Source organism: Colius striatus, chromosome 1 (genome assembly GCF_028858725.1).
Source record: "Colius striatus isolate bColStr4 chromosome 1, bColStr4.1.hap1, whole genome shotgun sequence".
NCBI lineage: Eukaryota > Metazoa > Chordata > Aves > Coliiformes > Coliidae > Colius > Colius striatus.
In genome coordinates, this window is record NC_084759.1 from 17,670,333 (window position 1) to 17,685,418 (window position 15,086).

Below are 15,086 nucleotides of genomic sequence, written 5' to 3' on the forward strand. Positions count from 1 at the left end.
TTGCCACTCTGGTTGGCTTAGCTGTTTATAAGCAGTGTGCCCAGGTGGCCAAGAAGGCCAATAGCATCTTGACTTGTACCACAAATAATGGGACCAGCAGGACCAGGGAAGGGATTGTCCTCTTCTACTTGGTACTGGTGAGACCACACCTTGAGTACTGTGTTCAGTTTTGGGCCCCTCACTATGAGGAAGACATTGACGTGTTGGAGTGTGTCCAGAGATGGGCAACCAGTCCAGAAGCTAGTGAAGGGTTTGGATCACAAGTCTGATGAGGAGTGGCTGCGGGAACTGGGGTTTTTTAGTCTGGAGAAAAGGAGGCTGAGGGGAGACTTTATCGCTCTCTGTGGCTACCTGAAAGGAGGTTGTAGACAAGTGAATATCCCATCTCTTCTCCCGAGTAACAAGTGAAGAAGAAATGGCCTCAAGTTGTGGCAAGGGAGGTTTAGACTGGATATCAGGAATGATTTCTTAGCTGAAAGAGTTGTCAAGCATTGGAATGGGCTGCCCAGAGGAGCTGTCTCATCCCTGGAAGTATTCAAAAGCCATGTAGATGAGGTGCTGAGGGACATGGTGTGGTGGTAGTTTAATAGGTAGGCTTGATCCTAACGGTCTTTTCCAACCTGAATGATTCTGTAATTTCAGTGTTACTTATTTATGCTTAAATCGCTTTAGCAGCTTCAGGCTTTTGTCTGTTGTGAGCTTTCAGAAGTGATCAATTTTAAGGCAAAAGCCATATTTACTCAAGTGCAGCTTTGTGTCTCTAGAGTTCCATGGGATTCACGCACACGCACAAACAGATTTAGTATAAGACTGTGTGGATGAAAACATCAACAGTTGCAGTAGGTAAGATCAGCGAATGTCCTTGATAAACAAGTTAGATCATAACAAGTTAGATCATTGAAGTTTAGGCAAAGGCATGGGTGTCCTATCTTGTGGGTTTGCCATGTCAATGTTGAAAGTTGTTTTCTTACTCCAGTTTGCTATCAGAACAAAATCAATTCAAGGGAGTTCAACTAGATGATCTCTAAAGGTCCCTTCCAACCCCTACCATTCTGTGATTGTGTGAATGGTTATAATACACTTGGCAAACTTGCATTTGCCAACATAAATAAAATTAATAGAGATAATTAAGTTTTGTGGTCAACCGAGTCTCCAGTGACATGATTACCACCAGTGTATTTTTCAAACTTGTGTGTGTTCAGGGTATGTTCATCCTCTGTAAGCTTGTCCTAACGCTTAAGCACTTCGACTTTGTGTTTTCCAAGCTTTTTGGAACTACCTTCACCGTAACTTCCTTCTCTGCCACTTGCATCATCCATCACTGATAATCCGATGGTACTGTCAGGAATTCATCACTGAGACAGAGATGCAGAAGCAAGTGTTCAGTGCTCCAAAAAGTAGCTGCAGTAATGATTTGAAATGTATTTGGGCGTTACCATTGCTCTCCTCAGCCATCCTGAGGGGCAGTAGCACAAGGGGATTATGGTGGTTTTGTTGTTTACTTTTTTTAAGTTTGTCTGAGATGAGAGTATTTCATCTTGCATTGCTGCTTTGTAGAAAGGATAGGTTTCGGTCTGTAATGTACTTAACATTTATTTTTCTTAAAGAAGTAACATATTGAATTGGCCACTCTGTACTCAAGGTTCATAAGCTTTTTTTCTGAAACTCGTAGAAGACTATCAGAATCCTTAGGTTTCTGTTGCTGTAGCTTCTAAAAGCCATAATACCTAAATTTGTGTGCTGAATGCTGTACAAAAGTCTATCAGGGCATAATCCCTACTCATTAGTTTGAATACTTATATGTGAAGCAAGATGTCATCTTAATTCCACCTTTTCCCCCTTTGAATAGATTCTGTAAAGTAACGTTTGGTCACACTACTATCTGATGGGACAACACCTGCTCAGGTACTTGCACCATAGTTCACCAATCTAACTCTTGGGGACTGGCAAAGAAAGTGCCTTGTTAGGAGAGGACAGTGGTATTATGGAAGGGTTTGTATTGGTTTCTACATGCAGTTTCTTCAATTCTTTTTTTTTTTGTGGAAGATGGCATTGGAAGATGATAAAATCTGGCATACCCTATAGAATATAACAGTGTGAATGATTTTCTAATTTAAGCCACTTATGGCTGTTAGTCACTCTTAAAGATGTGGACCTATCTGTTTTCCTCCTGCAGACTTTTGTTGGAAGCATATTGGCGTCTTTTGTTCCTTAGGCCCTTCTGTGCAATATAAATGTACTGAACTTCAAACAAAAGCCTACTGGTGATATAACTATCTGTTCTTTTTCTTTTTTCTCCTCTCCATGAAAGTTTAACCTTGGTGAAAACCTTACTTCCTATTCTTTCTGGGATTACTTCTCTTTAGATCCCTGTAAGACCTCTCCAGTTTGGCTTTTACCCCTAATACTACATCAAATTGATCTAAAAGTTATTTTGTTAATCCCATTCATAAACATGGTATCATCTCTGTACAGATGACCTTCAGGTCTCACTTCGGGGCTTACTGCTTTCTATACCAGCTAAATCTCTGTATGTTTCTGACTTTTTTGTGGATGTCTGACCTTTAGCTCAGGCTACTATTGCAAAGGCAATGCTTCCTCCCCAAAAAGAAAACTCTGTGGTGTCTGTCTCTTGTGGCAGCATTGTCATGAGATCTTTGGTTTAAACCCATAATCTAGGCTTTGTCTTTCATACATAGCATGTGCTACTGTTAACAGACTGCAGATTTCTTCCTTGCTGTAAGTTCTCTCTTTATTAACAATTAACAATTGTGTGTTATTTATAAGTGCTAATAATTCACATGACTAAGTCTCATACCTTGCCTTTCATCTCTGTATCTTGTGATAACACTGGTTCTTCCAGTTGTGGTAAAAATGACCTCAGTCTGTTGATACAGGTTCAGAATCCTGAACAAGAGCGCTTTCATCTTCAACTTTGAGTGTTTGGTCTTTTTGCATCTTAACGTTTTGTGGTTGTAAAAGTAACAGGTTACTTGATTTTATTTAAAATTGGGATTTAGCTGTGAAGTATATTAGCTATTTGTTTGTTTGTTTTGTTCTTAATGGGATTTTAAGAGTTTAGGAAGTGACATAATGGGCATTTAAATGCTTTTGTTCCTTTGTGATGCTCCTCCTGCGTGGAGAAGTTCCGTCTGTGCACCTTGTAAAACAGTTGCAACCTCGTAGTGCAAAAGAAGCAAACTTGAAGCACCAAAGGCTACTAAAACCAAACCCAAGCCATCATCTTTCCTGTCGTCCTGAGACTCAGACACACTGTCCTTAGAACAAGAACTAATTCAAGCTATTGTTTATGGTGGTGCTGTTTCCTTGTGTTCTCCTTTTCATCTCTCCATCTGTTGTCCTTTATATTTTGTTTGTTTGCTCTTTGAATGATCTTATTCTGTGTTTGTATGGTGGCTAGCATAATGTGGTTTGTCTTGGGCTCCTAGGAGCCTGTGATAGAGTTGCAGTATAGGGGTGTGGTATCAGTGTCTTTTTTCTTTTCTGTTGGTTTTTTAATGTGCATGTGGAGAGGATGAGAAGATCTGGTATTCTGTGATATCTGGGATAACGTCATCGTTTGGTTTGCACAAGAATTGATGGTTACTATACCAAACTGGAAGAATATACCAGACATCTTTTGAAGTAACAGGTAGCATTTCTGTGTGCGTGGGGTTGGGGAGGTATCACTTTATTTTATTTTGCTTGCAGTAGTGGTTGTGTTATTTTTGAAAAAATATTGTATCAGAAGATGAGGTTTTGTTGGTAGATGGTGCCTCATTAAAGAAGCCAAGCAGTTTCTAGAATGGCCAGGTAAGAAATTTCAGTTTAGACGTGACAGAAAACAGAGAATGCAACACAGATTCATTGGTAGGTTTTACCAGACAAATGTTGGGTATATCTTGGAATTGTTGCCATTGTCACTGCATTTGGCCATGGTTATGTATACTTCTATCCAAAGATTGTTTTAACAAAGATAAATACCGAGATGGTCTGACTAATATTGTGCATAGTACAGCAATTATGATCTGAGCTAAGTCCAGCATTTTTTAATAATGAAAAAGAATTTGAGGGTTTGGAGAAGTCTTAAAAGAATGGCTTAAGGAGTGGAAAATGTGCTTTCTATTAACAGACTTTAGAAACTCAGTTTATTTCTCAATTATAATAATAGGTTGGGATGTGACTTGATCCTGGTCTAGGGGAAGACCATGTACCCAACAGCATTAGCTAATAGGATGTTTTTCCCTCCTGCTTCCCCAGTGTTAAAGGCTTAAGTTCTGAAGTGCTGATTATTGCCTAAGCAATGCAAATTCACATAGGGAACAGTGTGTAGCCTTTCAGCAGGTAGGATAACAAAGAGTTAGGTTAATTAAGAGTTGAAATAACTTATTTAGGCATCACTTTCCTTCTTTTTAGGCAAAAGTTTAAAGAGGATTTGCAAAGATCCCCACTAGCTAGGTTGAATATTTTAAGGGTTTTTAACATTTTGTTTTCTTCAGGTTTTTATTCCAGTTGCAGATTTGGACTCAAAAGACAAAATACTGGCTTAGAAAAAATGCTATACAGTGTATTTTCATGGGGTTAAATTCTCCTAAGCTTGTATGCTTGGTTGCCTGGTGGTTTAAACCAGCCTAGCTTGTGGTTGTCATTGTCCTCTTGTCTTCGTACCAACACTGGCCTTTTCTGTTTCCTTTTTTTGGGAGTCAGTTTAGCTGCATGAATCATCACAATGAATTTATTTTGGAGGGGGAAAAGCTGTGTAGGTGTTGGGTGTTTGCTCCTTTTTTTGTATTTCGGTTTTCTGCCATGTTATCTCCCATGGCAGACTGTCTGTTAGGACCTGTAAACATCTATGGAGAGAGTTGCACTGGAGAAAATGGCAGAAAGGGGTTGGAATTCAAAGCCACAATAGTCATGTGCTAGAGTGGATGTGGTTTACTGTTCTGGAACTGCAGCCTTAGTGAAAATGGTATACATCTAGTTGTTTAAAAATAAAGCTACATTTCACTTTTTAAAACTAGTTCAATAAACTCCAGTCTTGATTGCATCATGTAGCTTGCAGACAGCTAGTGAGTGCAGCTGTGAAAACCTATCATACTTGCCTTGCTGACTGGATTTGTTCTGGCCTTGGATCCCATTTTGTGTCCACCTCACCTCAGCATAAAACTTGTATTTGTAGTGTTTTTTTTTTCTTTTATTCCTTTTGAATTTTATTCATGATATTGAGATTGTCTTTCCTGTTTTATACTGTGGTTTCATTGGCTATTTACTTGGTCATAGTCTGTGTGGATTTCCCTCTCATATTAGTATCTATGTATTCCCTTAAATTTACATTTCCTTGTTCTGAATTATTAAATGCATTGAATGCGAATTGCTGCAGGTAAATTGTGTTGAAGAAGCTTGTCCATGCTGGGCCAAAAATACTAGGTTGTTAGTCAATGTTTGGGTATTTCTCAGGTATAAAAAATCTGGTTGAGATTACAAACTGGTGTTAGTTCTTGTTAAGGAAAATTTCTTTCTACAAACTTCTTGTTCATGTACAGACTGTAGCATGACAGTTTTTTCTCTAAGCCCACGCCAAAGTAAAAAGAAAGGATTTAAAAAGCATTAGCAAAAAGAGTTGTGCAATTAGGCAGTGAAGAACTGACTGTGCCATTGGGCATGGCAGTTACCAGTTACCATGCAGAGTTATTAGTTTACAAGCTGTACCTATAGAAATGTAGACTGCATACTAGTTTAATCATTAAAAAAACCACCTGACTGAACAAGAGGAAGCAGTAATGAAGATTAACAGTTAAATTCCTTGTTGACAATTAGTAAGGCATCTTTATTTCCAATATGTATGGGAATAGGACACACTGGGCACTGACAGAGCGGAGAGCAGCTTTGGGTAGTCCTGGTGGATGCCAGGTTGAATATTGAGTAATGTACTCTTGCAGGGATAAATGTGAACAGCATACTGGGCCGAATTAAGCAAGACTGTAGCCAGTGGTTTGTGAGAAGTGATTGTTCCCCACCATTTGATACTTAGGAGACCACATCTACAGTCTTCAGTCCAATTTTGGGGTAGGCTTTTCTAATAAAGATTCCAATATACAGGAAAGAGCCAGGTGGAGGGCCATCAAGTTAGAGGACTAGAGCACATAACAAAGAAGGAAAAGCTGAGAGGGATAGGTGTGTGTCTGAAGAGATGACTAGAGTGACATGATACTGCTGTCTTCAACTAGTTAATGGGAGAGTAGAGAAAAGATGAAGCCAGTCTCTTCTTGAAGGTACGTGTTGGTAAGATAGCAGGTAATAGACATTAAGTTGCAACAAGGGAAACTCTGAAAAGCTGAGATAAACAGTGGAAGAGAGTGTCCAAAGAGACTGAGAAATCTGTGTCCTTATAAATATTCAAAACTCTGTTGGCTATGACCCTAACAACCTGACTTAACTTCAAAGATGGATCTCATTTCTAATTTGTTGCTGCTCAGAGCTGGGATGGATTTGATAAGATGTTATCCTGAGGTCCCTTCAAATGTGAGTTATTCTGTTAAAGTTGCAGTGTTTAAGCTGAGTCTGATATAATTTATTGACCAGGAAGATGATCTCATTGATACACAATGTGTTTTTATAAGTTAATTTGAACAGTTTTTTTCTCCCATTTGTGCTGTTTGGGTAAAATTATTAATAACAAGTAAATTAAAGAAGTATTGTTTTAAAACTACTTCTTAAAATTACCTTAAATATACTGACCTAAAAAAAGAAACTTTTACAGGGAAGGTTACTTATTAACAGCATCAACGTTACTGTAGTTAACAAATTGATTTGTTTCTGAAGGTGTTTAACAACATACATTAGGTCTGGTAGATCTCATCCTCTTACACTTAAGATTTCCAATCTCTTTTCAGAGTTGATTGGTTTGTACGTGATTGACTGTACCCTCAATTTCTTGTAACTGCACAAATTTGAGAGATTGCATGCTCGTTCTGTGTATTAGGTGCTTACAGGTCAATATAGTTACTATCATTGTGATACAATGCAACCAACGCAACTGTACCTCTTAGGAAAGGTGGAGAAATAGAACTCAGTTATAGAGTCTTTTCTTCTTAGTATCTATCATTACTATGTCAGTTTAATTTCTGGAATGGCAGCAAAAGCAAAGGACCTCATAAATTTGAATTCTGAATTCTTCATTGGTCCCTGTGGAGCAGGAGTAAGGCATGTTTTTGAAATGTGTGCTCTGACTCACTGACATCTACCAGTGGTCTGTATTCCATTGCCCAGTCCAGGCATTTAAATAATTTTACTGTTCTCAGGTCTGTTTCTGATCCAGCCATTCAGCATTTTTTTTTTCCCCTATGAAGTGTAACAGGTTTTTTTTTTTTAAGGTTGAGATAGATCAAATGACAATTTGGCCTCTTTGAATGCTGTATTAAGGTCGCTTTTTACTGTTTTTCAGTATTTTACTTGCCTGTTTTCAGTTTTCATATCCTTAGCATGGCGTTTCTCTACTGTTACTGTACTGCTCCCTTTCCACTTAGGTCATCTTTCAAGTCTGTTGCTGTGGTCTAGTGTTACCTACTTTCCTGAAAATAGATATGCATTTGGATATAAGTAATAGATAAGTGTTTAGTTATAACAGGTTCTGTGGGTCCTTTGGTTCTTTGTCTTGTTTCACCTTTCCATCACATTTATAATAAAGGATATCCTTAAGCAGCATGTTGTTGCTTGAGTAGTAGAGAGAATTTACTGTCTACTGCATTACACATAATGGCTTTTAAGGCTAGAAGTGGTGCTGTGTTCTTGCTTGATCAGCACCTCTTCATGATTAAACATCCATGAAATAAATTGAAAGTGTATGTATTGGGGGGAGATACATGTTTGTATGGCTGCCCTAAAACTTAAGATAGTCAACATTATGATTTTGATTTACAATGAATTGCTATGCCAAGTGCTGCTTACTCCTCTGAGTCGTCTTGAAAATGATAGGTGCTTGGTGTGGATATGCTTTCATTCAAGATTGACCCTGAATAGAATAAAGTGTGAGATTGACCCTGAATTTTGATTCTGTTGCTGCATACAGGGGAGCAATTCTTTACACTAGTTGAGTAGGAAGACCCAAGGAAGAGCCTATGTTAAGTAAAGGTATTCAAATGTTTCTGGCAACATCAGTTGGACACCAGAGATCAGCATTCACATGTAACACTGGTGGCTGCAGTGCAATTAAGATGACCAGGAGATATGGAAGTTTGCATGTTTTCAGTAAGCTTTGTTTTATGTGTAAATAGTATCTCTCTTATGTAAAACCAAAACTGACTCAACTATTTAAAAATATTTCTTGCACTATGTATATTTTGGCTTTTTACTGTTCTTAGTATCAGTCTTTGCTGAACAGCAGGTCTTTGTGTATGGTTTTCTCTTAAATGTCCAGAAATCTATGTGATAAACACATTTTGAATGTTAGAAAGCTAACTTCCTCAATCCTAACTCCTTTGAAAATCTGGAGAAAGAGTGAAGTTTGAAGCAACTCTGTAGTTTTGTAGTAGTGTCTCTGGGCTGAAGTAATGAGATGTCAGACTTTTGTACTGATGGTACTCAGTGCATGGGCTAGGTTTGTGGACCTGAACTTGCAATCTTGTTCCTGAAAGCTCTTACTTATGTTCTGGAAAAATGATAATATAGATACTTTGGGTTAGTGTTAAATGTTTTTCAGACTCTTGGTTAATATTTACAATTACCCAATAGTATAAGACCCACCCTTGGTATACTTAGGTGATGTGATTACTTGCACTTGTTTCATCTGAAGTACGTATTTCTGTTAATCTCACTAGCGTAATTTGTTTGTGAAGCTGGTAGACTGATGAAGCAGTTGTGTCACCGTGGCCCTAATGTAGTATCTAGGTTTGCTTAAAATCTTAAAAGTTTCAGATAGCCTACTGATAATGACCCATGCTTCCGTATTCAGTCTGGTGCTGCTTGCTTCACTGTCAGTTACCATGTGCAGTTTTGGAGTGTTCCACTGTATTTATTGTTAGGGTATTGCAGTTCAGTCTGTGGCTATCTGCTTGTCACTATTATCCTGAAGTTCAGAGCTGTGCTACCACCCTTGCTGTGTTCAAGCACAGCTGTTAGTGCTGTTGCACAGAGATTTCTGTTTTGGGGAACTGATCTGTCTGGAATAGACTCCATCAGGAAGGTGTCTGTCGACTGGATCAACTTTTATCTGGTTATGCATGTGGTTGCAGAAACAACTGTGATGCATGATGGCATAGTAAAATGAGTCTGGGGACCTGATAATTACATGGACCTTCAGAAGTGTTAAAAATTTGTTAAAGTCAGAGATACGAAAGTTGACAGTAAATTGGAGGCACCACATGTCTGGGACCTATTTGAGCATAAAATGCTAGGATTAATTACTAGATAGGAGGATATAAGGAGGGGGTAGAACCCCATAGAAAACAGAAAAACCCAACCACTAACCAAAAATATGTTAAATGTTTATAGTAAGAACGTTTAACAGGAATTGTTTTATTGTGTGGTTACCAGTGGTAAGAGTTTTATGTCTCAGAAGGCCTTACAGCTTCTAATTTTCTAATGTGGACTTCTACTCAGATAAGTATCTGTCCATACACAATATGTATTATTGACTACCCAAATTGAGACTGGACTACAGTTGCAGCATTCAGATTTAACTTAGAGTTGTAAGCCCTTATTTTCTGGATTACTCCTGCTTTTCTGTCACTTTTCAATCTGTATGAGTATGTATAGTTGGACTGTGGGACTGCCTCAGATGCAGTGTAATAGAGCTGCTTAAAAATGTTTTTAATTTAATTGGTGATTTACTTAGCTTTTGTGGCAAACAGTGCTATACATTGTCAGCCACTGGGGTTGAGTTGATGGTTCATACCTTAAGAAAGCCTTGTTGTGTAGGTTGCATCTGATTGTGTAGGGAGCAAACATCTGAGAGTTATAGCAAGATTTTACAGCATAGTGTTAAGCTAGAGAGCTTCCTGCTAGCTGGAAACAGTCTTTACAATAGACTGGGTTTCTGATCACCAGACTTAGAAGTCAAGTGATGAAAAGTGACTTTCTGTAATAATGAATGATAAGAACTCTTGGAAGTAACTTAACTAAGGAATTAAATCATATTATGATCAAAGAAATGTCAGCAGGAATTGATCATTAAAAACATATAGCCTTGCAGAACATGGAGATGCATTCACATTAGTCTCTTCCCTTATTATTTTGCCTCTGTGTTGACACCTATCCCCCAAATGAAATCAGCCTGACAGCCCTAGACCAAATTCAGATTTGGATAAGTGGGTAAGCTTTCATGAGGCTACTGACATTTCTTCTGCATGTAAGAATATTATTGTTCCTCTACTAGGTTAGATTAATTGCTATACTAGATTAGTAGAAAATTGAGTAACCTGTTTGCAACAACGATGTCTAGGAGTACAAACTTGGCAGTTACAGCATGATTTTTCTGTGGGTTTCAGCAGCTGGCTAAGAACTTTTGTAGACTTGCCTTTGGGCCACTATGTTTATTAGTCATCAGTGCATTTATTTTCATGTTTACCAATCCCTGTTTGAGCTGATTGCATTTCTGGCCTCTGTAGTCTTCTATGGCAGTGACTCTTACATTCTTCTCCACTTCTCAATTAAGAGGAGAATTATCCTGCACCATAGATTATTAAAGCTACTTAATTATTTCACTGGGTGCCTTTTTATGTGTTGTAAGACACCAAGGCATAGCTATCTAGATGTTTGAGGTGTTTTTTTTTTCTTGAAGATTTATCATCTTCCTTGAGTTGTCTTTTTTTTTTTTCCCCCCAAAGAGAGTGTTTTCTTTAATATAAATTGTTCATGTAATTCATCTGTTTTTCTTTCACTCTGAAAGGGAAGTGACCTGAACATCTCATGATAAAGAATATAGTTCACCAGCATCTTGCTTATGTACTGGTAAATGTGTTCTTTGTAGTTCTTGATTCTTTTAGATTGTTTTTCCTCTTTGCTTTTTGATGACTGAGTAGATTTTGAAAGAGTTGCAACTTGGATGTTAGCAATTCCTCTAAAGTAGAAATTTATGTATGTAGTTAGCTCTTTTCTCCAGTTCTTTACCCTGCATTTATCACTTGTGATTTTGCCTACCATACTGTTAGAGCATTCAGCACTGTGATATATTCTCCTCTAGTTCTTGACAACCACTTTCTGTTTTCAGCAGCTCTGAATAATTTTATAGATTTTATAGACAGATTTGGAAATTGTAATTTTGGTAGTCGTTGTCTCTTATGGTTGATTGATATATGTTGACCTATATGGTTTTATTTTGAAACCTCTCTGTAAACTTCTCTTTATTGTGATAACAACATACAGCACATAATAATTTTCTCTTTTAAGAATTACAAGCCCCTTTATTGAGGAACATGTTTGAATGCATTTTGGAGGTCTTAAGTGCTGTGTGCTAATTCTATCAGGATTGATTGGCAAGTGTGCAAATTTTTTTGATCTCTCCAGTAGTCCCATGAGACATTACCTTTCCTTTGCAGAGTCCATGTTAATTCTTTCCCCATATCTCATTTTTTCTTTTGTAAATTTTTTTAGCTGTACTTTCTATTGATCTGTTTAGTGATGGAGGTAGAACTGTAGTCTGTAATTATTTGGGTGATTGCTATCAACTTCTACTTAAGTAATTGGTTACGGATACTGAAATATAAAATTGCTGCCTGTTTTTAGAAATCTTAAGTTAATGCCATGTGTCCCTAGTGATATGTCCTAAAATCCTTTTCTGTTAGCCCTTCAATACATTTTTCCTCTGCCTTGACCCCTAGAAAGAGAGCTTAGATGTGGTCTTCCCTGGTCTTTCCCTTACTGAATATCAGTGCAAGGAGTTTATTCCGTGCATTCTGATGCGGTTTGGGCTTCTTGGGTACTCTTCTTCTTGAGGATAATGTTAATGTGTTTGTAAAATTGGCATTTTTGGCAAACCTTTGCTTTCACATAGCTCAGTAGCCTGTCTAGCAAAAGGCAAAGAATAACATAGAGATATCATAGAATGATAGGGGTTGGAAGGGACCTTTAGAGATCATCTAGTCCAACCCCCATGCAGAAGCAGGTTCACCTAGATTAGATCACATAGGAACACGTCTGACGGGTCTTGAAGACCTCCAAGGAAGGAGACTCCACAACCCCTCTGGGCAGCCTGTGCCAGGGCTCCCTCACTCTCACAGTGAAATAGTTTTTTCTTATATTTTAGCGGAACTTTTTGTGTTCCAGCTTCATCCCATTACCCCTTGTCCTGTTACTATCTACTATAGAAAAAAGGGATGTCCCAACCTCCTGACACCTACCCTTTAGATATTTATAAATGTTAATAAGATCTCTCTTCAGTCTCCTCTTCTCCAGACTAAACAGCCCCAGTTCCCACAGCCTTCCTTTGTATGAAAGATGTTCCAGTCCCGCGATCATCTTGGTAGCCCTGCGCTGGACTCTCTCCAAAAATTCTCTGTCCCTCTTGAGCTGAGGAGCCCAGAACTGGACACAGGACTCCAGATGAGGCCTCACCAGGGCAGAGGAGAGGGGGTGATGAACCTCCCTTGACCTACTGGCCACACTCTTCTTGATGCATCCCAGGATGCCATTGGCCTTCTTGGCCACAAGGGCACATTGCTGGCTCATATTTAGCTTAATTATCAGTCAGGACTTCCGGGTCTCTCTCTGCAGAGCTGCTCTTCAGCAGTTTGACCCCCAGCCTGTACTGGTGCATGGGGTTGTTCCTTTCCAGATGCAAGACACTGCACTTGTCCTTGTTGAACCTCATGAGGTTTCTCTCTGCCCAACTTTGAAGCTGGTTGAGATCCCGCTGAATGGCATCACAGCCTTCTGGGGAATCAGCCAGTCCTCCCAGTTTGGTGTCATCAGCCAACTTGCTGAGGGTTCCCTCAGTCCCCTCATCCAGGTTATTGATGAAAATGTTGAACAAGACTGGCCCTAGAACTGATCCCTGAGGAACTCCACTCCAATATAAGAAATGAAACTTTCCCCCTAGTACAACTCCAGCATCCTTGTAGCTCAGAGAAGTCGTTATGGCTTTTTTGATGTCTTTTTTTAGAATGGTTATATACTTAACATGGCAAGTTTTCAAATAGCCTTCACACTCTCAAGAAGTGTTTTGTTCTGTCTGCTCAATTTAATTTCCTCTTAACTGGTTTTCTCACACTTCTGTTCTCCTTTTTGAAGTCAAATGTTAAAGTAAGGAACTTTTTTCCCCCCTGATTTCTCTGGGCATTTAAATATGATTTTCTAGAGTACTGAATAATTACATTTTGAACTGTGTTGCATGTCTTAGAAAGAGATCAGGAGCTATTTTTCCTTCTATTAGTCTTCTAGCTGATTGCAATGTGCTGCATTATAAGAATTTGTCTCATTCAGTGGTGGTGCTGTCTGGTGGTTTGGGGTTTTTTTTCCCTTTTGAATCTGTTCTTTTCCTCTACTCTGTGCAACAGCAATTGAAATTTTCAGTTATTACTTTGTAGTCTTGTTCACCTTATCTCACACGTGCTGTCACTGCTGAGTGGAAATGATTTCATAGTATGCCATTATGCTGGAAATTTTTTAGTTTGGATATGGAATTTAAATACACAGCATAGTACCTGTTGAGGTAAATAATTTTAGAATACTGTGCTTTTCCTAGTAGGAAGTAGTATTCCTTCATTGGGCAACTCAGTCCCTCTTGTTTCTGTGTTTGTGCCTTACTGTAATACTGTCTCCTGAATTTTGTTCTTCTGTGCATTTTTGAAGATGTTTTAGTTATGTATTCTCTCAAAAGCTGTCTTCAAGTTTTTCTTTTTTAGGCTTCTAGCCTTTATATGGAAGCATTTGCACATACTACTTGTACTTTTATATGTCTGTTTCAGATGCCCTGTGCTGGTGGAACTGTAGTTTTGGCTGGATTTCAGTGACTCCTTTTGATTTTTATGATTTTTCTTCTAGTGTACATAACCATGACTGTGCTCTTCTGTCAGCTTTATCCCAGGTGTTATTAATGACACTTAGTAAAGGCTTTTAAATTCTAGTTTCTGCTTTTGTTCAAGTGGAACTGATGGGCTTTGTGTCTACCTAAATTTCTGCAGTTCATGATAAATTTAAGACTCCATTGTGGAACAATGGAGTTAAGACTTGGTCTATGAAGTGTTACCTGGCTGCCTGTATGAAAAACTGTAGTATTTGTCATCCTTCTAGAGAAGTGCCTGCATTTTGTCTCTTACGTCTTCCAGCAATTAAGCCTTGACTATAGCTATGAGATTATAATTTCTTTCAGCATGAAGACTTCTATAGGTGAATGATGTAGCCTAATTTAAACAGAGGACACACAAAGCCTGGCTAAAGAAGGACTGTTGTATGTTGGTAGTGCCTCTGTTCCCATCCATTTTGGTGCTTCTATGCTATCACAAAGCCTTGAACTCACTCTGCAGTATTATTGAACATACATTTTCTGTTGAATAGGTCTCACTAGTTTGTTTGTTGTTATTTTTTTTTTTAAAGTGTGAACAATTTATTTAGTGATAATCTAATCAATCTTACAAGTTTCTAGCAATCATAGTTTTATTATTAATCATCTTTTGCTGTTACCAGTTGCACGATGTGAGGTTCTTCCTAGTTTCCCATTCTAAAGCTTTTCTTTTCAGTCTGTACTTTTTTTTTTTGTAGTTTTTAGTTTCGAAATACAGACCATGCATTGCTTACAGAGTTTTGGTGTTTCTCCTCAGTACTAGCATTTTTTTTGGGGGAAAGAAAACCCTACCTAATTTCATGGATTTTGGAAAAAGTAGTTCTGATTTTTTTGGGGGGAGTTTTGTTGATGAGTCTTGCAGAGAGAGGTAGGAGCTGAAGTTTGCAAGCACAGATACGCGGATTTTACTTATGATTGTGCCCTAGTAGTTAAGCATGTAAATGTTTCTTATTTTGGTGATATATCTGGTAAGACAGGTCAATAAAACCATTTTAAGAGCCTTTGTAGGGGTGGAAAATTAGAACAGAAAAGAAAAAGCAAGTTTTGGGTCTTACCTTTGCTACATATTATGTGCACATACTGTAATACA

General features: G+C 38.3%; 1 protein-coding gene across 5 annotated transcripts in view; it reads left to right on the forward strand.

Annotated features, from left to right (window-relative positions):
* The window catches only part of ZMYM2 (zinc finger MYM-type containing 2), a 92,832-nt gene that overhangs the window by 4,394 nt on the left and 73,352 nt on the right, over positions 1-15,086 (forward strand). The window lies entirely within an intron of this gene.